The sequence below is a fragment of the Vulpes lagopus genome, chromosome 7, assembly GCF_018345385.1.
Source record: "Vulpes lagopus strain Blue_001 chromosome 7, ASM1834538v1, whole genome shotgun sequence".
NCBI classification, from domain to species: Eukaryota; Metazoa; Chordata; class Mammalia; order Carnivora; family Canidae; genus Vulpes; species Vulpes lagopus.
In genome coordinates, this window is record NC_054830.1 from 41,094,083 (window position 1) to 41,116,708 (window position 22,626).

Sequence of the window (22,626 nt, forward strand, 5' to 3'; positions counted from 1 at the left end):
AATTTTACTTTTCTCCTACATACATTTGATTTTTGACATTTCCACACCTAATTCCCAAAGCACAAATACCACCTGTGGCCACTGAGGGACCAGTTCTGTGTAGGTAACCAGGTGGCTTTTTCCTTCCAAGTAGCCATCTCCCCCTGACCAGACTAAACCCTCAACCCAGGACCAGAGCAGAGAGCAAGACTTGACTCCTTCCCAGGGTGACACAGGACAAACACCACGGGAGCCCATGCTGCTTCTATCCCTTTCCTGCCTCCTCCATGGGCCCTGCAGGCAACACATCTTCCTTTATCCACCCACCACCCCCCTCCACACACCCCTCTGTTTTAGAGAAATTCAAATTCCTGACCTATGTTTAGTTTCTCCCTACCATCTCAATTTCATACATTCTCTTACATTTAACTTGTGAAATAGAACGTGCTATTATTATTATGTAACAAATTAAAACACATTAATTTTTAAAACTGTCAAATATCAGCAATTAATTGTGGGTCAGCATAAAAGATTTGTAGAGGTTCATTATTACCTAGAAATGTGGGGGAGAAGGCAATGATCAGAAAGTTGTTCTTTAAAATCACCACAAGAGGGTGGTAAGGAATTATGCTTTACATGTGCACAACAGCAGCATGGTTGTCTTTTTCTTCACCCACCCACAAAAATTATTATAAGATGGAGCACTGACTATTTTTTTCTTTCTCATTTACATTCGTTAATCATATTTAACATAGCATTGTTTGGCATCCTCGGAGTGTGTTGGCTGACAGCTGGACATCTTCAATGCAGAGAACAAGGCTTATAAGCACATATCTCCATCTTCCATGTGTGCCTGTACACACTTAAAATGCAACAGCTTCATACATAAATTATGAGCACCTCGTCACTGTCAAACTTCTAATCTGTGATGATGAATTAAATAGAATTTTAAATGGATAAATCTCTATTTTAAATCCATCTCCTCTTCTTGTTTATGAAATGAAATATTGAAGTGAATTGAAGGGAGTGGTCCTGTGGTTCATGCTTGAATGTTGGTTAGTCAAGCTCCTACTGTTTACTGTTCCCAGTGACCTTGATCAAATTGCTCAACTCAGCTGGGAACTCAGTTGTGTATTTAAAGGATTAAGCAGTGCTCCCCGGACATTTGGGAGTCAGACACACCTACCATTCTTGCTATGGCATTAACACTGTGTCCCTTTCGGATTAAAGTAAGAATCTCCGTTCTGCAAAGGGAAGGTCTCAGGGGCTTGAAACCATGTTTACTCCATCCTTCTTGTGTTGATTTCCCTTTTCTTTCTTCATTTCTCTTTTTTAAACTTAAAAATTTCCAGTTATTAATAGACATGTATTTAATTTCTCTAGAATTTTCTGATGTTGTTCTGTGCCCCTGTGTGGGTGACTGTATTGGTATGTGGGTCTGTGAGAACGTGTGCATGTGAGTATATACATATGTGTACGTATGTGATATATATGTGGGTGCTTGCTTAACACATGTGTGTGCATCTGTGTTAGCATTGTTCCTGTGTCTGCATTGTGAATTATGTAAGCGTGAATATTGCATGCATGAGTGTGTATGTGTGCCTATATGAAGTGTGTGTGTGTGTGTGTGCATGTGTATGCACATGCATGGGTATGCATTGTGTGGTATTCACCAGTATACTTGCATTTATATGTGCGAGCATGGGATATGCAATACAATGAGCTTATGGGTGATGTGTGTGCATGTGGTACATGTGTTTGTACATATGCATGTTCTTGATGTGTATGTGTGTGTGCCTATCTGTGTATTTGTGGCATTTGGGTGGGTAGGTAAGAAGACTGCAAGTTGTGTGTGTGTGTGTGTGTGTGTGTATACATAAAGATAAGGAACTAGACAAATTGTCTATTGTCATAAGAACACTGTTTGTAGTTATTTTTCTGAGCCAAGAGAAGGCAGTGTGCTGCTGGCACTAATCTTTGAGTTCAACAAGAAAAAGCTCTGAAATCTAGTGACCTGTTATTGCTTTGCCTCTTCCTCTGTCTCCCGCATAGCATTTCATTTTACTGTATTGTGTGAGAATCCATTTTAAGTCTCACCAACTCTACCCTCAATTTTCATTTCACCTGTGTGAAAGCCTTGTACTTGAAATTAAGAGCACTTCAGAATAAGAATACAAGTGATTTATCAGGGTATGAAAGCAATGATTCATGTATTTGTTTCTGTCACTTCAACGTCTGACTTCCTTTGGTACTTTACAGTTTCTGCTTTTGGGTAACATCATAAAAGACTTTGAGTTTCTGGAGAAAAGAGAGGTGTAATCTATCTTTTGATTTATCTTTTCACTAATAATGACCTTTCATTAACCTCAGCAGATTCTTAAAAAGAAATATTTTCAGCTAATCTTTCTAAAGCTCAGTTTACATCTGTGTTTAACATAAATTCAGTACTTTTTGCCAAAAATGCCAGAATAGACTTTACAAGTTCTTCAAGTTTGCTCACCTTTAAGATTTGTCTTGAAAATGTGTCCTCTGGCTTCAGTGCTTGGTACTTACTCATTTATTTTTCCCTCTTCCTTCCTGGTTAAGTTAGTTTTCTAAGTCAGCTTTTTCTAATTTCAGAGTACTGTAAAAAGAGCAATGATGTTGCAATCAGAGAAGCCCAAGATCAAATCTGGGACCATCCACATATCAGGTTAAATTCCTGAACTTCATTAATTATTATTATTATTATTGAAGAATTTATTTATTTATTCAAGAAAGATACAGAGAGAGAGAGGCAGAGGCATAGGCAGAGGGAGAAGGCGGTTACTTGGGGGAGCCCAATATGGGACTCGATCCCAGGACCCCAAGGATCACCACCTGAGCCAAAGGCAGACGCTTAACCACTGAGCCACCCAGATGTCCCATTCCTGGACTTTATAACTATTTCTCATCATATCTTCTGAACATCTAAAAAAATTTGGTCTGCACTATAAAATAAAGAGTTAAATAGTATACTGTTTTGCATTTTTCTTTTTCACAGAAGTAGCTTTGACTTCTTTTTTACTATATCCTGCCTACCACTAAGTCATATAGTTCAGTTTGCCATATACTCATTGTCAATGAAACTTTATGAAGGAAACTCTTTTAAAACTGACCATTTCAGACAGATTACTTTTGAAATGTGTTAATGTAGTTGATTTTCTGCATAAGAGCCAGAACATTTTAATTACACAAGATCCAAAATAGTGAATTTTTTTCTTCAAAAGAACACTAAAATCTCTGAATTTAAAAGTATATAGACGACATAACAATGTTTAGCAATGTTCTTCCGATAAATAATTATCAGTACTTATTGGCCTCATAAGAGGCAAGATTTGGGTGGTGAGACTTGACTTAACCACCGGAAGTTTCTAGTGATGGCCAAGATTCTTATATTACTGTAATTACTCCAAGAGCATAGAAGTTCAGATCTTCTTTTAATTCATTTTCAATAGGAATATGAACTATCTCTGAAGGAGATGCTGGCAGATTATGTTTCTTGATAAACAATGTCAAAACCAAGTGTCAGAAATTCTAATGACATGGTTAGGTCAATTGATCAACAAGATACCTTCATTGTGAACTTGTTTGGTTCTTCTCGATCCACGGCTATTCTCTCTGTTCCTCTGATCTCAATTCAAGATTTATCAGTACACATTTCTTACTTTAGATTGATTCATCTTTGATCTCATTGCCTTCTTACCCTACTCTAGCTAACGGACTATGGTGACCTCTACTACCTAAGAAGATTAGGGGATGCCACCCTGATCTATATGCATTTTTCAAACTCAGTTCAAGTCAACTGATATTTGAGCATCTTCTTATATGCAAAACAGTTTCAAACTCTAAAGATTCACAAAGACAATGCTCTTTCCTTTATCTAATATAAGCCTGTAGGTGCAGCCAGAAAATACTAAAAGATATAGGACTTCTTCCTCACCATAAGACTCAGATGCTTAGTGTAGTACAAATGCAAAAATAAAAACAAAGGTTTTTTTTTTTTAAGATTTTATGTATTTATTCATGAGAGAGACACAGAGAGACAGGCAGAGACACAGGGAGAGGGAGGAAAAGCAGGCACCGTGCAGAGAGCCTGATGTGGGACTCAGAACTCCTTCCCAGAACTCCGGGGTCATGCCCTGAGCCAAAGGTTGACGCTCAACCCCTGAGCCACCCAGGCATCTCAAAGTACTTTTAATAAAGAAAATTTTCAAAAAAAAAATAATAAAGGAAAAATTCTTCATTTACTTCACTACTCTTGAGATTGCCTATTCCTACTGTTTCATTATATAGATTGGGTGATCAAAACAAGAGTGAGAGTAAATTAGTCATGTTGTATGTTGTGTTGTTGTTGTTCATCTACCATTAACTAATTCTATGTAGTCATCACTGCATCCAGATGGGAGCATGACCTTGTGCCATATTGAGTCCAGTTTTTCAAGAGCTATGCAATCTTCTCTAACTCGAATTCACTCTTCTACTTTAGGAATCGAAAGAACAATGAGAAATTCTATCACAAGATGTAAAAATAAGGGTAGATAGCTTTCATGATTGCAGAAACACAGTGTTACTGATAAGATATGGAGGGCAGCCTGGGTGGCTCAGTGATTTAGTGCCTGCCTTTGGCCCAGGGTGCAATCCTGGAGTCCTGGGATTGAGTTCCACATCAGGCTCCCTGCATGGAGCCTGCTTCACCCTCTGCCTGTGTCTCTGCCTCTCTTTCTCTCTCTCTGTGTCTCTCATGAGTAAATAAATAAAATTTTTTAAAAAATAAAGAAATAAGATAAGGAGAAAAGTGTAGATACAGGAGAGACCCATGGCTTATTACACAGGCACCTTACCTGGGCTTTTTTTCCCTTCTTTCTGACCTATTTCAGCCTTATTCTCTTTATACCATTAATCTTCAAGCAATTTTATTTAGTAAACATCTGTTGACCAACTATGAAATCCCAGAAGCTGTAAGTTTTAGGCATCAGCTAACACAGTCTGGTAAACAGTAATATGCAATAAATAGTTGAGATCAACGACTAAATAAAAAGCTAAATGAAAGAATGCAGAGTTTTTCCTACATGGAGATATTCTCCTTTTTCACTTTCCCTGATTTCTGGGTATAGCAAACATCTGTGGGCCCACTGGATCTTTCACTGATGGTGCTATTTATGCTTGTTGACTCAGACCCTCTCTGCCTATGCAGCACTTGCTGCCTGCCCACTGCCCCTTCTGCTTAGCTGGAATTCCATGCCACAATCTTACTGACCAAATGATTGTGTAGTCTCCAAAGTTTTCAAATTTAGTGCACAATGCAAAAAGGACTGAACCATTCATTTATTCATTCTTACATTCTAGAAAAACAATGAACATCTACCAAATTCTAGGCCATGCTACACAAAGAGGATCCCACATTCAATAAACAGCATTTCCTACCCAGAAAATACACAGAATGACAAAGAATCTGATAATAGCCAAAAGACAGCCCAGCTTGAGCACTAAAAACCTATATTATGTAAAAACCCATTCTTAAAGTCTCCAAAATGGCCAAAGTTTGGAAAGTGCCCAATGAAAAATTTTTTTGATATGACATATCTGTGGGCACTTGCCAAAGACCATTCTATTTTTTAGATCAACAGAAATCCATTGTATTAAGTCAATATAGAATAAATTGCATCAACAAAGGGATGATATTGACTGGAATTACAAGAATAAAAACAAAATGATCATTTATAACATAAATTAACTAAACTAAGCTAATAGCCCTGGTAAGTAGAAAGTTCTAGAAGACCTGCTTAAAAGGGGAGCAACTTATTTTTCTAATTAGTTTATCAGCCTTTAAAATAGTGCCTCTAAAGTGGTTACACATGCCTTAAAAGAGTTTGCTTTCCTCAATTGCTTTTACAGAACTCTTGCTAGGTATGTAGTGCCCTGTTAGAGGTCACTACAGCTATTGCCACATGATCATAAACTCCAAATGAATGCCTTCTAAATGAATGAAATTTTACTGCAAAATAATTCTACTCATTTCTGCCAGGCTCCATAAATGCTTTGAAAAATTTCAGGAACCCAATCCTCATAAGCTACTAGGAACTCAACTTCACTATGCAGTTATGGTCACCAATTTTTCCCAGAAATGACATATAAAACCTCTCATCTGAGCAAAACGAGGCAGATTAATGTTGCATAAAACATATACAGTCTGGATTACAAAATCACAAAAGCTATCTCTTGGATAGAAAAGCCAGCCCTCTTTAGATGTCTGTAATTACAAGACAAATTTCCCTATAGCCTAATATTTCTTACTCTTTCAAAGAGAAAATTCTACATAAGAGAAATAAGCCTTGGTATAGGGAAATTTTAGTAAACTTTACTTGCTGGCTAGGAGACATAAATAAGAATTGTCATTGTTGAGACACCCGGGTGGCTCAGGGGCTGAGTTGCAGGTTGTGATCCTGGGGTCCAGGATCCAATCCTATATCGGGCTCCTTGCAGGGAGCCTGGTTCTTCCTCTGCCCAAGATCACGACCTGAGCCAATGGCAGATGCTCAACCACGGAGCCACCCAGGTGCCCCTCCCCACCCATCCCCTTTGAATAGAGTTTTATCCTGTGACTCTCCTACTAAAACTGTTTCAACTCTACTGAAAGGGTATATTCTGAGCTTCTTCTGCTTATGTGCTTAAACATCTTTCTGAGAAGAGAATTGGTCTGTATGGCCAACCCTTCAGGGATGAAAAGCCTAAGTATAGGCAGTAAGGGGCTGCATCTTATTTAGAAGCCACACATACTGACAAGCTACTGCAACCTTAGCTTTCCAATTCCAGGATAGCAGGGAGGATCACTGGAGGGCGTGCCGGACAATGGAAGTTACAGCGCCCTCCCCGCTCTCAACTCCATCTCTGGGGAGGTGCTAACAAGCATGTAAATGCTCCCTGCAGGCAAGAAGCTGTAGGGGGCTGAAGAGGCTGCAAGTCTTCAAAAAACCCACAAATTGGATTATCAATTCCTAAATAATCAGGAGCTGGTCATTTTAACAAAACATGCCTCAAGGCATAGAGTTCAAATGCCACTCAAAGCAGAAGTGAAGAAAATATTTCACATGCATTCCTTTTGAGGGGCAGCCGTACGTACACAGTGCTGAGAGCATAGATGGGACGGTGTTAGCACAGTGTTTGGGTTTGTGTCTCAGCTACCACTTGAGCTAGCAGTCTGGCCTGGACAAGTTATTTAAATTCTCTACCTTTTAGTTTCCTCATCTATTTAATGTGAATAATAATGGTAGCTATATCATAGTGAATATATAAAAGGCTTAGAACAAAGCCTGCTGCATCCTGAGCAGTACATAATTATCTGATATTGTTGGAAAATATTTGTTCAACACACACATTATTACAAGCACTGAGCTAGAAACTGGGGAGAAATTCAGATTTTCTTCCTAAAGATTTCAATGGTAATTAGACACAGTACAAGATGGGAGACACTGTGCTTCAGGAGGTGGGCACAGGATGCTATGGAAGCTCAGTGATACTGAAAGGAGGTTACTGGGAAGAGGAAAGTGGGAAAGGACCACTTGAATGTGACTTAGAGGGACAGGCAAATTTGCCATGATGCTAAGGAAGCTTCAGCTCTCCAGCTCCTCCCTTGAGAAGGTTCCTAGGAGGGCTGGGGTTGTACAAGGGGGGGGGGGGGGGGAGGAGAAAGCCAAGACACAACAGGATATCATTTCCCTTTGAACATTAGTAAATTCTCTAAGATCTTGGAAGAGGGCGGCTTCAATATCAAACCTGCAATAATTTGTTTGACTACTCCTCCTTAATCATTGTTTACTTCCAATATACCTTTTGTATTTGTAATTTTATATATTTTTTCTTAAAGTAAGCCCCAATCTATATAAGCTTCAGACCCCACAAAATCTGACCTATATAAGTTTCAGACCCCACTTCTTTCTATTCAAAAGATAATTGGGATTTAGCTAAGGTAAGGGTCCCACAGGTTCAAGTTGGTAAATAAGCAGTAGAAGAGATAACCAGCTTGAGTAAAAGTTCCTAGGTGAAATAACCCCAACCTTGAGTAATCCCAAAGAATTTCACAGAGCATCTGCAGTAGGGCATTTGAAGTTTCTTCCTTTCCTTTGCTCCCATTCAGTTGTGTAAGAACTTAATTGTGCAGAGATTTGGACCTTTCTTTTAATTAATGTTCAAGTCACCATATCTTTACCTCTTTTCTTTCACTTTTGAAAGACTCATACAGGAAAAGCAGGTTCAGTCTGTGGCTCTATGTTTTATGCAATGGAATCTTAAATAAGTAGCACAGAACCTTTAAAAAAGAGGGCATAAGGAAGTCTCCCCATAGACATCAACTAAACAAAAAGTCCTCTCCAGCTTTTTATGTTGAACACTGTAAGTAACAAATGGATATATGTATGCATATACAATTATATACAGTGGTGTACATATAATAATACTTCTGAGCATAAGCATTTTTTTATCTTATTTTTCTAAGATTTTATTTATTTATGTATTTGAAAGAGGGAGAAAGAGAGAGAGAGTGAGGGGGAGAGGGAGAAGTAGAGTCCCTGCTGAGCAGGAAGCCCAGTGCGGGAGGGTGGGGGCTTGACTCCAGACTCTGGGATCATGACCTGAGCCAGAGGCAGATGTTTAACCCACTGAGCCACCCAGGAGCCCCTAAGTAGTTTCTTAAGTAGACCAGAGTGAAATACTAGAAAAGCTTATTGTTCATATGGTTCCATTAGTCTTGTTTATGTTGTCAAGGCTTTTTAAATATGGGAGATTTGGATGCATGCATGTTAGTAATACTACCTGATATATATATAATTACTTTTTAAGGGAACAAGGAAAAATAATGTGCAAATACTAAATCTTTGTAAGGGGTAAACTTCAAAAGGAGAAACCCAGCATATTAAACGTGAACCCTTTCAGAACAATATGTTGTGGTCACAGATGTTACACATTTCATTTTCCTAAGAAGGAAAAAGAAAAGAAATGAGAAACACAAACTAACAAATGTCATGGCATTAAAAATCAATAGGGGTTAGTATGTTCTGTGCTTTTAAACCTCTAGTTATTCCACTGGATTATAACAGAGGATTTTTGCACTAGTGTAGCCTGAAATAAGCCACAGAGACAGGTCAGAGTCAGGTGCACTCAGAGGCCGTACACATTCTCAATTGATTACAGAGAGACCAAACAACTTCTTCCCTTTCAAATGAGCTTGAGAAAAATTGGGTTGTTTTCCCAAAATGGAGGAAGTAGATGAGAATTGCTCATTCTCTGAAAAGGAATCAAGTTAATGAAATGACAAAGAGAGCTTTGTTCATTTAAATACCATAAGGTCCATCAGAATTGGTAATAGAGCACATAATTGTCTCTTTTATATCTCAGTCAAATCTTTGCAAAGGGGCTGGTCTCTCCAGTCCTAAAGAGAAAGAAAACTGGAAGGGACTCAGTTTCATGATATTTAAAATCCTCCCCAAGGGCACTCAGGCTTCATAACAACCACAAAAATTAATTACAAGATTAATATAATTCTTTGAATTGTAAAGCAAACAAATAGAAATAACAGAAATAACAAATATCAGCAAAATATTTTGCTTAATAAAAAAACCAATGTTTATCTTACTTAACTGTAGTTTTCCAATTAGTTTGCCATGACTATGTAATATTAATTGGTTAATTACTTTTTTAATGAATGTGTTATCAATTCATCCAATCCCATGTAATGTTTGACTACATCTCTGTCAATCTATATGCAGAAATAGAATGAAAAATCATACTCATATTTCTGTGTATTGAAATTTTTATCTTTTCCATAATTTGTACATTTTCCATAATGATATTTTGTTTGTGGGATAGCTAGCTCTGATTTAACTTTAAAATCTAGCACATCAATAATATTATTTATCAAAATATATACCAGGATAAAAGTCATTTTTAGCAGAATATTCCTAAGTGCTGTTTCATTACATAAAATGTAACCTGGGCATGAGAAGGTTTGCCCAGGTTATTTTTTTAATTATCTAACCACAGGGTGAATGTGGCTCATGAAAATTAATTGGGAGCACCTGTTCCTAGGTACCTTTCTGACAGAGGAACATTAATCTTCCCATTGTATGTAATTCTTCTTCTAAAGAGACAAGAAATATCTCTTTTTTGGTGAAGTCAACATATCTGGTCATGGAACCAGGCCTTTCTTTGCAATAGCCTCCTCTAGTGCTTCTAGCTTCATGTGACAAAGGGATGGGTCGATCAAAGTATTTTTAAATGTGAATCAACTGGGCAGCATTGTTGAGGAAATCCATTCAGAATCTGCAGTTGTATTCTCCTGCATTTGAAGTGGGCCTGCGGGATTCAGATGTGATAATGGCAAAGTGGATAAATGACAGCTCTGGGCATCAGTTTCAAGGAAGTGCTTCACTGAATATAGAAATCAAATGGAAAAAAACAAATAGCACTTTGTGGATCCTCTTCTCCCAAGCTTGAATTGTTCCTTGCTGTTCTATGCTTCCTGAAAGAAGGCAAAAGGTCAACTGGTAACCTTCTATTGCCCTCGGCATTGGGTGATATTCTTCTCAGTTTATACACACACACAATCTCTCCCATACTATATGCACACAGCTCTAAAAGGCTTGTTTATCATTCCAAAAATACCTGGTCATTTCACTGGGGCTGAATTGTTGTTTGCCACTTCACCCATGAGCAGAATTTTTAAAAAGAAATACAGCTCAATTCTTCGGAAAACTGATTTGAAATCCCCGTCTGGCTAATGAGCTTTTTAACTTCATGTCCAGCTTACTCATTTGCAGAATGAGATCACAGAACTAGAATCTTTCTAAAGCCCTCGTAGTTCTCCATTTTAGAAGATGCATTTGTGACTAAGATAGTGTGATTATACAAATTCCGCTAGAGAGAGACATCATTATAGTATGAGAAGGCAGAGAAGTGGGCTCCAATTCTGACTTTTCCACTTAGCTGTGTGAGGGGGCAATTTATTTATTTATTTATTTTTAAAGATTTTCTTTATTCTTGAGAGACACAGAGAGAGAGGCAGAGACATAGGTAGAGGTAGGAGCAGGCTGTCTTTGGGGAGCTTGATGTGGGACTCCATCCCAGGACTCTGGTGTCACACCCTGAACCGAAGCAGATGTTCAGCCACTGAGCCACCCAGGCGTCCCAAGATGGGGCAATTTAAGTTTCCTCATCTGTTAATCAAGATAGCACTTCTCATTTCATGGGGTCATTGTAAGAATAAAATAAAATAAAGTAAAATGACAGCATAAGAGAACTGTTCAACGGATAATTTATTATTATTATTATGTCATCATATCACTGATTCTTAACTTTGCTGAGTATCAATTTCCTTGTCTATAAAGTGAGAAAAATAATGATTTTCTCCTATGGTTATTTGACAATTAAATTAAATGATCTAGGGATCCCTGGGTGGCGCAGCGGTTTGGCGCCTGTCTTTGGCCCAGGGCGCGATCCTGGAGACAAGGGATCGAATCCCATGTCGGGCTCCCAGTGCATGGAGCCTGCTTCTCCCTCTGCCTATGTCTCTGCCTCTCTCTCTCTCTCTCTCTCTCTGTGTGACTATCATAAATAAATAAAAATTTAAAAAAAAATTAAATGATCTAATTCTATATACTAAGTTTTATATTATTTGACAATTATTTTTTATATTATTTGACAATTAAATTAAATGATCTAATTCTATATACTATGTTTTATATTATTATTGGGACTATTATTTGAAGACTTTCAAACCAACATTTCCCAGAGTTTGCTCTATGTGCTATCATTTGTTTATAGTAGGAAAAATCCAGTGAATCTAAATATTAATAGTGCCATACTTATATTACATATGTGAAATGAAAATGACTGCCAAAAAAATACCTGTATAATCAAATTTTCTGTTGTAACACACTTATTTAATTAAAAGAGGTGAGTCACTTTGGACAAACAGATAAAAGAAAATAACAGTTCCAGAGGGACTCATTCTTTCATCCATTTTCTAAGTGCCAACAATGTGCCAAGCACTGTGCCATTGCTATGTCTAAGAACTTGTCTGCCTGACTGTTGTATTTACCACCTCAAACCTGCATACTGGATTTCACACAATAGCATGAGAATCCTTAGTGTGCAAGCTGAACTGATCATTTTATTGCCACAACAGCATACACCCTGCTAACAAAGCTGAAATTGCCAATAAGTAGATTCCCAACATCATATTCTAAAAAAGATCAAAGTGAAAGAATATGACCAATATTCCTCACTTTTCTACAATCTGGTGCTATAGGGAAACACAGAATTATTACAATGCAAACAAATCCAATCCAATCAGTGTATCAGAAATGCAGATCCGACTTCCACACAAGGGAAGGTTTAGAATATTATGGCACTTGGCCAGGGTAGCCTTATGATCTTTGTCACCACTGTGTTTGGCTTACTGTCTAGGGGAAAAGAAAGAGTTAAGATGAAAGAAAATGCTATCCTAATATTAGACAAGGGAGTTTCACTAAGGAAAACAATACACGGGGTAGTTATAATTGCTTTTGGCTTCAGTGAAAGGTAAGCCTTAGCATGTTTTTTTTCCTTAAAGAAATGAATTACAATTACCTATCATTATAAGAGTAAACAGGGTGGGCTTGGTTTTGCACATCATTTGTGAATAAATAGACGAGAACTAGAGCAAAGACTTGTAGCCTTTCTCTTTCCAGCTCCTTTGTCTGAAAGAGCACTGCACAGCACAGCTTGTCTTATACACAATGACACAGAAGCAGAGGAAAGCTCTTACCAAAAATGCAGACTTCAGTTACAGTGTCATTTGATTTTGCTTCTCAAGATATCCTTTTTGAAAATGTCCTTGCAGTTCAGTCCCGCATCAGTAAAAGAAAATCCTGTACACAAAAGCCAAATCTATATCCAGGCAGCTATATGTGTAGCTGTGAAAAATTGCTAAACGTGTTAAAAAAAATCTTGATGTAAATTAACCTAAACTTCCTCCATGGATATTATCAATTATTCATGGCATAAATTATGCAACAGAGCTGACAGTTAGTACTTGATAGAATATACAGAATGAGATATGTGTATACATACATACGCAAATATACATGCATACATATATGTGTTAATGCACATACATTCACATACAAATATTCATGAATATATATGCATAATTATGCATATGCACATACACATACATAAATCAATAAAGTGATAGAGTACAAGAGCACTGAGATATGAGTCTGGAGACCTAGATTTGAGCCATTTAATACGAGTCACTCACTCCTGCTCTCAGCATTTTTGGGCTCATTTTGGACCAATGGCCCTTTTAATTATAAAATTATTTCATTATGTATCCCAAGCTCCTGTCCTACCAAATGTGGTACAGATGTCCTACTGAGGATGGATGTGTCATGGCTGTTAAGTTTGGGCACTTGTAAGTGTTGATTTGGAGGAGTGAAAAAAGCTGTCCCCTCAACTCACTAGTACCTGTTCACATTTCAGACCTTCTCTCTGCCAACTCTGTGGCCTTTTTTATTATATCTTGTTGGTATGGTTTTCTTAAATGCTAAAAAAGTGATCCCAGTTCTTTTGTGTGAATTGAGCTTCTATTTTAAGGCCCACCCAGTAGAAAATGTGCAGCTCATTTGATTTAAGTGGAAATAGAAGACCAAGTAGTTAATTATTTAATGAAGTGTAAAAGAATAAAATTAATTGCTTATTATGTTTCTATTATACTTTTTTAATTTTCACTATACTCAAAACATTAACAAAAGGCTTAACTGGAACTTTCCAACAGAAGTCTTCTTTTTTATGACCTAACCTAAGAGCAAATGCTTCCATTTCTCTATTATTTTTTACTGACTATTTTGTCATTATTATTACTAGTTTTTTGAATAATACTGAGTATTTGGAGGGGAGACAAATTTTGTATTTAGTCACCTAATTTGCATAGCTAACCTATTATTAGTGTCTCAGTTTTAGAAATGAGGAAACTTAGGCATAGACATGTTGAGTAACAAGGTCACACAGCTAGTGTGTGCTGGAGCTGAGATCCCAATTGGAGAAATTTGGCTCCAGACGCTGTTTTAGTAGCCAATGCATGATACTGCCATCACTGAAATATTTGCCAGTAGGACTATGATGGATACTATTTCTATCTCAAACATCTATAGTATCTTCAAATACAAGGTCATGTTTTAATACTATATTTCTACACACTGAGACTTCTTGCCAAGAATAACTAGCTGTGTGACCTTGCACTAATTATTTAGTTCTTTCTACTTCCATTTCTTCAATCAGAAATGGTTCTGACAATAGTCATTTATCTCATAAAGTTGTTGTAAGAATTGTATGAGACAGATCACATAAAATACTTGTAACCTTGCCTATCATATAGTTAGTGCTCAATCAAGGTCAGTTAGCAATAGTCAGTAGTAGTCGTAGTAGTAGCAGCAGCAGTCATACCTCAGAGAAAATTTAGATTTGGATATTAGGGGCACCTGGGTGGCTCAGTGATTGAGCATCTGCCTATGGGTCAGGTTGTGATCCCAGGGTCCTGGGATCAAGTCCCACATCAGGCTTCCCACAGGGATCCTGCTTCTCCCTCTGCCTATGTCTCTGCCTCTCTCTCTCTGTGTCTCTCATGAATAAATAAATACAATTTTTAAAAAAGATTTGATATTAGAGAGGATTGAATTTGAGTTTTGGATTTATCACATGTATATTTCATATTTTTTTTTTCTTATTTTATTTTATTTTATTTTTTTTTATTTATGATAGTCACAGAGAGAGAGAGAGAGAGAGAGGCAGAGACACAGGCGGAGGGAGAAGCTGGCTCCATGCACCGGGAGCCTGACGTGGGATTCGATCCCGGTTCTCCAGGATCGCGCCCTGGGCCAAAGGCAGGCGCCAAACCGCTGCGCCACCCAGGGATCCCTCACATGTATATTTCAATTACCTCTATAGTCTTGCTGGTATAATGTTTCCTGTTTTGGTGATTATTATATCTATATTATATCTATGATATTTCTACAAAACCAATATAAAACCCTATTTTACATATGCAAACAAATATGTATAAAATAACATTTTGTGTGTTTTAATATAACATTGCACATATGTACATATAATAATTCTACAAAATATGTATGCATATACTTGTATATTTTTATATGTATGTGTATGTATGGGTATGTGTATAATACACACAGATTCATGCATTAAAGAGGAGAAAAAGATAGGGAGAAAACATTGAAAAACTGCTTGGTCTCCCTTACCTCCTCACTGGAAACTGAGGCATCCAATTTATATGCATAGAAAGTAGAAGTACAAACATGTTGGTCAGATGAATGATTAATTATACAAGGGTAAAATAGGAAACAACCAAAATACTCAGTAATAGAGGCTTGTTAAATCAACAGTAATGCACTAGTATGAGTGAAAACTGTTCAACCACTAAAATCAGGCTTTGGAGGAATATTTAATTACCCCAAAAATCTTTACATAGCAGGTTTTTAAGTGAAGAAATCAGGCACCAGGGCAGACTGTGTATCAAAATCCTAAGGTGATATGAAAAAAATCCCAAGGTAGTATAAAAAAAGTCCCAAGATAGTATACACTTGTAAAAATAGATATGAATAAATGCATACAATAAAGAGGACTCAGAATTAACAGTGGTTATTTCTGCAAAGTCATCACTAGCAATCTTTATTCGCTATGTGTCCACTTGTGTTTGTGTGATTTATATAATATTTTACATCAACATGGATTATGTTTTAAATAATAATACTAAAAATGATACTTTCATCAATGATATTCAATAAAGTAAAAAAAAAAAATGACTCAGTGTTTCAGAGAAAATCTCCTATTTACCTTCCTCTCCTATCCAGTTTGTTCTACCCAGAAAACCCCCAGATACATGTGCAGCTTTGTCATTGCTGCCACTTGCTTGTCCTTTTCTGTCTGTCCAACCACATATTTCCACTGAAGGTTCTGTCTATGCTGGCTTTCCAAAGTAGCTTCTCCCATCTCAGGTCATTCTTGATATTTGTCCTTCTACTTGCTGATATGTCCTTTCCAAAACCAGTGTTTAATTTTTCTATCAATCCAAGGTGATTCCCGTTCCAAGAGGCCTGCTCATGCCCCTCTTCATGTTACTTTTCCTCTTCAGGAAAGTAACAACTTAGAATAAAATCTGGCATGCCTTCAGTTGCTGGCGGCGAGGAGATTTCTGTTTCCTTGGCCTCCCTTTGGCTGCCGAAATGCATTTTGGTCCCTTCTGGATTGATTGTGGCCTCTTCTCATTCACATGCTGACATGTCCTCTCTCCTGATCTAGGCCAGAGGCGTAGATTTCTTTAGTCATCAACTATGATCTTCTTACCAACAGGGAAAACTCTATCCACAGAATAGGTTGTGGTGGATGGTTTGGCCCTACAGGTGTGACTATTAACATGGAGACATTGAGTCCTCCTACAACAGCTCCACTGAGGAGACACCCCTTCAATGTTGCTGACCTGCTACCTAGCCCTATTCAGGATTCAGTCTGGGGGGTGTTGAAGAGGAGCAGGACAGAGGAGGGAAGGGAGCCAAGGGATGGACATCTTGTCATTTTTTTCTTTGAATAAATGCCAGTTTGATGCAAAGTAATAATACTTTTTCTGTCACATGTGTTTAAATGTACATAAGCTTCAAAGATATTCTTTTAGGAGATAACTACCTCTCCTTTCCATTGTTTCTCTTGTTGGTGCTTCATAGAGTGCTTGAGACCAAGATGTTGTTCAGTGGACTAATGACTGGCCAGCCTGGTTTTCTTAATCTATCTAGACTCCTAGATCTAAATCTTTCACAGTATTGGAAATGTGTAACAAAGCAGTCATCCCTTCTCCCTACCACCCCCGCCCTTACTGCTTGAATTTAATGCTGCTATCAGGCAACAATGAATCTTTCACCTGGGGCAGAGAATGAGGATTCATGGACATTTGTAATCCAAAAATCAATGCTACCTTACAATATATCTACTTGTGATTGAGTCATTCTCTTTACTGGTTATTCTTAAAGTGTATTGGATGCCCATAAAGGAGAACAGGAATGGATTATGATGGAATCTGTAACCATTTTTATGTATATGTATCTTTTTCTTTTTTTAGCAATCATGTCAACTCCTGAAGTACAATAGCCACATAGAGGTGGTATAGAATATTTATAAGGTTTCTGCACCTAGAGACAAGAAACTTGCTATAAGACTTTGAGGGTGTTACACTATCTCTGATTTTTTATTTCTTTGTCTTTAAAGTGGAAATACAATGCATTATTTAAGGTATCCTTTTTTTAAGGACTAAATGAAATAAAGTTTTAAAATGCTTAACACAGGGATGCCTGGATGGCTCAGCAGTTGAGCTCTGCTTTCAGCTCAGAGCGTGATCCTGGAGTTCAGGGATTGAGTCTAGCATTGGGCTCCCTGAGGGGAACCTGCTTCTCCCTCTGCCTGTGTCTCTGTCTCTCTCTCTGTGTCTCTCATGAATAAATAAAAAAAATATTTTTAAAAAATTAAAATAAAATAAAATAAAATAAAAATAAAAATGCTTACCACACACTACTTCTCAGCCGTTTGGCTAAGATCAAGTATAAAATGCTTACCACGGTGTCTGGCATACATAGTAAGGTATCATTGACTGCTAACTCTTGACTGCCAAAAAATACCCCCCCCCCCCATATGTCCATGTCTTAACCCTTGGAACTTGTAAATGCTACCTTTATGAAAGAAGAGTGAATATTATTTTATAGGGCAAAAGATGTCATTATGTTCAGGACGTTGAGAGGGGACATTTACCCTTGATTATCTGGGTGGGCCTAACTGTAAACACATGGAACCTTATAAGGTAGAGGGAGCTTGGACACAGACACACAGAAAAAAAAAAAAAAAAAAAACAGAAGAAGAGAAAGTGATTTGAAGGTGGAGATGGAGATTGGACTGAGGAAGCCCAGGAGTCCCTGTAGCCACCAGAAGCTCAGGCAAAGAACAGATTCTCCCCAGAACCTCCAAAAGGAACACAATCCAGCTGACTGCTTCATTTCAGCTCAGTGGAATTGATTTTGGATTTCTGACCTTCAGAGCTGTAAGAGAGGGGAGGGGAGGAAATCTGTTGTTTTAAGCCTCCAAGTGTGTGCAATTTGCTACAGTGGCAATAATAAACTAAAACAGACTTTTTATAACTGCTATAATAAATTCCTAAAAGCAAAAATGTGTCTTTGGAATAGGGTACTGAAGAGTGGCAAGAAGAATTTGGGGAAGTATGGTAGCAAGTGTCTAGATTTCCTTGAGCAAATTGTTGGCAGAAATTTGACATTAAAGGAGATTCTGGTGAGAGCTCAGAAGGTGGTGAGGAGCATGGCAGAGAAATCTATAGTTTCAGAGAAAAAAATATAGAGTCATAAATGAGATGCTGTCAGAAATATGAACACTAAAGGCACTGTTGGTGAGGGTTCAGAAGGAAATGAGGAACATGTTATTAGAAAATGATGGACAGAGTATCTTTGTTATACAGGAACAGAAAATTTGGCTGAATTGTGTTCTAAAGTTGTTTCTAAAGTAGAACTTACAAGCAATGACTTGGATATTTAGCTGAGGAGATTTCCAAGCAAAATGTTAATGATGCAGACTAATTTCTTCTTACTGCTAGTGGTAAAAATCCAAGAGGAAGGAAACAAATTTAAGAAGGTATGGCTAAGCAGGAAGGAACCAGAATTAAATAATTTCAGAAATTCACAGTCCATCCAGATTGCCAAAAAAAAAAAAAAAAAAAAAAAAAAACAAAGCTAAGAGAGGAGCTTATTGTTAGAAAAGCACGTTTTTAAAGAATGCGAAGGATATGGCTGGACAACAGTTTGATAAAAGGACTTTGGGTGTATGACTCATGGGTGCATTCATGCAAGTCAGCAGAAGTTAGGAATAGAGATCGAGTTATCCGGGAAAGATCAGTGAGGGCATTCTGCCTAATGGTGTGACAACCCATGACAAACATGGAAGACCCACAAGGTTTTTGAGAATTTTATAGGAGCAGAAACAAACACTGCCAGACTGGAAAGAAAGGGGCAGAGATGAGACAAAATGCAGGAAGACTGTTAAGAATTCTAGGGTTCTACAGACAGGAGACAGTGATAGAGTTCTTAGCTTCAAATATGTGCTACCCTTCTATAAGAAAGAGGGATGAGGGCAGCCCGGGTGGCTCAGCAGTTTAGCGCCTGCCTTTGGCACAGGGTGTGATCCTGGAGACCCGGGATCCAGTCCCATGTCAGGCTCCCTGTGTGGAGCCTGCTTCTCCCTCTGCCTGTGTCTCTGTCTCTGTCTCTCTGTCTCTCTGTGTTGTTTCTCATGAATAATAAATACAAATCTTAAAAAAAAAAATAAAGAAGAGAAGAAGGAGGGATGACTCTGAGGGCAAAGACCCCAATACCAGTTGGGCGCAGAGGGCAGAGTTGCAGGCCTACAAGCAACATAAGATAACTATCAGGCCTTGAAACCTAATGAAATATGCTTGCTGGTTTTAAACTTGCATGGGTTGAGTGAGCCCATTATTTCTTCCATCACCTCCATTTCAGAATGGGAATGCCTATAATTGTTATCTCATGCCCATTCCACAGTTGTATTTTGGAGGCAGGTAACATTTTTTTTCCCCTAGGTTTCACGGGTCCACAGAGAAAGAGGAATTTTCCCCAGGATGAATCATACCCAGAGTTTGAACTATGCCTGATTTAGATGATGAGACATGGAGTTATTGGGCTGATGATGTTTAGATGACTTTGGACTTTGGTTGATGGTGTAATGGGTTGAAACTTTGGGGGATGTTGGGATGGGGAGCATATATTTTACTTGTAGAGGCCAGAGGGCATACTCTGATTGGCTGGAAAATGACCCCTCCCCCCAAAACAGTCATGACATGTCCTAATCCCCAGAACCTAAAGACTTCACTTTATGTGGCAAGATTGTGAATATTACCTCATTGGTTAATTAATTTATGTGATTAAGCCAGGAATCTTGAGAAGAGGCACTTATCTTTTATTATCTAAGTGGACTTGAAATACAATCACATGTATTCCTATGAAAGAAAGCAAGAGGGAGTTGGAGATAGACATACATAAGAGAAGATGCACACAGAAGGAAAAGCTGTGTGAAGAATGAGACAAATTGGCATGATGTGACTATAAGCAAAGGAATGCCAAGGGCTGGTAGCAACTACCAGGAGCTAGGAAATAGGCATCAAACAGATTCCCCCCAAGAGCTTCTGGAGGGATTGTGGCCCTGCCAACACCTTGATTTCAGATTTCCGGCCTCCAGAATTGTGAGAGAGTAGGTTTGTGTTGTTTTAAGCCACCAGATTTGTGGTAATTTGTTACAGCAGCATAGGAACCAAATAATAGCTGTTTTACTACTTTTTAGTCACCAAGGTGGAAAAGGCATTAGCCCAGAATAAGCATAAAGCCTTTTTGATAATATCTTTATGCCCTTATGGTATAATTCATTTCTGAGGATATTGTGCATGTGCCATAAATGCTTTTTGATTTAAATGAGTGTCCTCGAAATGTACAAATAGATTTCATGGAACTTTCCAAAATAGTCTCAAAGGCCATATTTCAAAAGGTCACTCTTTCCAAACACTCTTGTAAATACTCATTTCAAGTAAACAACACTCCAAAAACAAGTTTTAAAATGCAATTTGACTGCCGCTCACCAGCAGCAAAGAAGTACTTTCCAGACCACATATTTACATGGTCAATACCCAAATTAAACATGAGATTTCCCTGAAGTCATTCTACGAATTTGTTAAAACGAAAGGCACTTTTACCCTCCATTTCGGGGAAGGAGATCACCCAACCCCCAAAATACATCTCAGATTATTTAAGGCATGAAAAAATTCTTTGTTTCACTTGGTTAGGCTTGATTCAGAATTACTGTAAACCTCTTGCACAGTCCCAGAATGTTGACTGAAGCTCTCTGCCTTCCACCAGAGGGGAGAAGAATGCCCTATCAATACCCACAAGGAATCTTTTTCTTGTTTTTAATCATCTCAAACACTGCTGACTAGTTTATCTCTCAGAGGAGCTGCTTTCTTTGTTCCAACTGTTATGAAGTGAAGAGGGGTGTGGAGGGAGGGGAGCAGTCTGCTCTCAGCAAGAAGCAAATGGCAGTTTTGCAAGATAACCAGGGGAGGTGAGACTTCTGCTTTCTTAGTTCTTTGTATAACTCGTGAAACACTGTGTCTGGGGAATGGCTCCACCCAACAAGGCGTGTTGCTTTCACCTAACTCGGTGCCAACGCCCCTAATAAGCCTTAATAGGTAACCCAAAACCCAAAACCAAGTGGAGCAAATGACTGAAATCCAGGAGGAGTTGATGTATGAAGCCCAATTAGGTAACCTAAATGTTGCATCCAAATGGTGACTAAGCCAAGACTTGAAAAACATCAGCATGAATTAGAAGGGCGTGAAAGGTAAAACTGACAAGGTATAGACAGAATGCAATGCAAATAGTCAAAATATTAAGAACATATTTTCCAGAAAGAGAGCAGATGGCTGTGACCCCAAACCTGACTTGGTAAAATGTTAGTATCTCTCTCTTTTAAGTTTGTAGATTGTGGCTGGTAGTTTGTGGTTAAAATGCATGGATAATTTATGAAGTATGTACTACTAAGTTTTTAGCAGGTACTGCCTTAAATATTTTATATTTGTTTCTAGTATCCCTACAGAATGAAGTCAGAAGTAGAAATTAAAAAAGAAAAAATTAAGATAATTGCTGCAAACCACTCAGCTCATAACTGTTGGAGCCAAGATAGGATTCACGTTCACCATCTTTCCATTAGACCATGCAGCTATTATTCTTTAGTCAAATTCTCTGAATTCTGCTCTTCCCAAACACTATCTCTCATCCTTTAATGTTACAGATATGATTGAGACTTCTTAGCAACACTCTTCAGATGTAGGTGGAGTGAAATAATACGGCAGTTAAGCAAGGTTTCATATAGGATTTTAAGAGAGATTCTCTCAGTACCTATAATCTAGTTACCTCCTTCAGCTTTTTATTCTATTTTTTCCTCCAGTTCTTTAAGGACGATTGTTCGTTCTGTTTACCACAGGTCGAAAGAAAGTGAGATGCTCGGATGCCCGGGTGGCTCAGCGGTTTAGTATCTGCCTTCCGCCAAAGGCATGATCCTGGAGTCCTGGGATCGAGTCCCACGTCCGGTTCCCTGCATGGAGCCTGCTTCTCCCTCTGCCTGTGTCTCTGCCTCTCTCTCTCTCTCTTTCTGTGTATCTCTCATGAATAAATGAATAAAATCTTAAAATAAAATAAAAAAAAGAAAGTAAAGCACTTACAAATGGAAGTGGAAGGTGGATTGTCAATTTATTGAGAACCTGAAACATGCTTAGTTCTCTCTTGGTATACCTTGGGAGCTGCAAAAGGAATGTATAGATTAATAAAAGCTCTACCCTCAAAGATCCTATTATCAAGAGGGAAAGAGTAGCACTTAATGAACTTATCAGGCAGTATAGCCCCAAACTCAATTCAGGACAGAGACTTCCCTCCTTCTGATCCTACTTCCTATTGTGTTGTAATATCT

At 38.1% G+C, this 22,626-nt stretch overlaps 1 long non-coding RNA gene and 1 other non-coding gene across 2 annotated transcripts; both read left to right on the plus strand.

Moving 5' to 3' along the window:
- Positions 1 to 1,163: 1,163 nt before the first annotated feature.
- On the plus strand, positions 1,164 to 22,275 carry LOC121494368. Its single transcript, XR_005988796.1, has 3 exons — positions 1,164 to 1,208; positions 2,599 to 2,671; positions 22,144 to 22,275. It is a non-coding gene; the product is annotated as an uncharacterized LOC121494368 (long non-coding RNA).
- Positions 16,118 to 16,278, plus strand: LOC121496372. Its single transcript, XR_005989194.1, has one exon. It is a non-coding gene; the product is annotated as a small nucleolar RNA SNORA67 (small nucleolar RNA).
- Positions 22,276 to 22,626: the final 351 nt, after the last annotated feature.